The sequence below is a fragment of the Orycteropus afer genome, unplaced genomic scaffold, assembly GCF_000298275.1.
Source record: "Orycteropus afer afer isolate SDZICR_OR568_19922 unplaced genomic scaffold, OryAfe1.0 scaffold00170, whole genome shotgun sequence".
Classification (NCBI taxonomy): Eukaryota; Metazoa; Chordata; class Mammalia; order Tubulidentata; family Orycteropodidae; genus Orycteropus; species Orycteropus afer.
In genome coordinates, this window is record NW_006921757.1 from 6,422,660 (window position 1) to 6,423,764 (window position 1,105).

Sequence of the window (1,105 nt, forward strand, 5' to 3'; positions counted from 1 at the left end):
CAAGCCTTCTTAAAGTCTACCTTAAGCTTCATCCATTCCTTTCTACTTTGGCCATGTTTATTCTATTCTTTACATAGCTTTCTGAGTTCAGTGCTTAGTATTTATTTCAGACCTATCTTGGTTTAGGCAAGGTTATAATATGTAAAATTAAAGACTTTTTTTGGTACTCATTTTTGCCATCTCATTTTGTCTGTCTATTTGTTTGCTTGTTGTTCTTGTGATTTGATTAGTCTTCCATTCATTTCACATTTCCTTTGTCTTACTGGTTTGGTTAAACTTTTCTCATTTTTTATTCTCTGTAATTTAGAAGTTAGTACTTCACTTCTGTTTTGCAGTGTTTACTTAAAATTTTTTCTTTTTGACATTTTTAGGAGAAAGGCATAAAGCTTGAATATATATAATTATTTATAAATATTTATAATTATTTATAAATATATATAAAAACAAACTTACTGCCGTTGAGTAGGACCTGACTCATAGCGAGTCCTCCTTGGGTTTCTGAGGTAGTATCTCTATGAAAGTAGATTGCCAAACCCCTTCCAAGGAGTGGCTAGTGGGTTTGAACCTCCAGCCTTCTGGTTAGCGGTCATATGCCTTAGGCACCTCACCACCAGAGCTCCTTATAAATACATAATTATATTTTCATATGTATTTATATATATGTATAAAATATTTCATATTTTATTCAAGCTCTATGCCTTCCTCCTAAAAAATGTCAAAAAGCTAACTTCTTTTTCCTCATTGCTCATGCGCCCTGTCCAGAGAGGATTGGAGTTGGTATTATAATGCTTATGTATATATAATTTATTTTGTAGTTATATGTAACTTAGTATATAATTATGATTTCAGGTTGCTGTTTTATCTTTTTGCATCTGTCTATCTAATCTCCAAATAAAAACTCAGCTGAACATTTTTTGAGGTTTTTGCTTACTATTCTGATTTTTCCTCTTGGATTTATTGTTCTTGTTGGAACATAATCTTGCTGCCATCAAGTTGATTACAACTTACAGAAACTGTACAGTACAAGGTAGAACTGCCCCAGAGGGATCCAAGGCTGTGGACTTTAAGAAGCTGACTTTTACATCTTTCTCCCACAGAAGGACTG

The 1,105-nt window shown here is 32.9% G+C and overlaps 1 protein-coding gene across 1 annotated transcript in view; it reads left to right on the top strand.

The window, feature by feature from the left end:
- Positions 1 to 1,105, top strand: part of IQUB (IQ motif and ubiquitin domain containing) — an 81,803-nt gene that overhangs the window by 6,702 nt on the left and 73,996 nt on the right. The gene's annotated exons all lie outside the window — the stretch shown is intronic.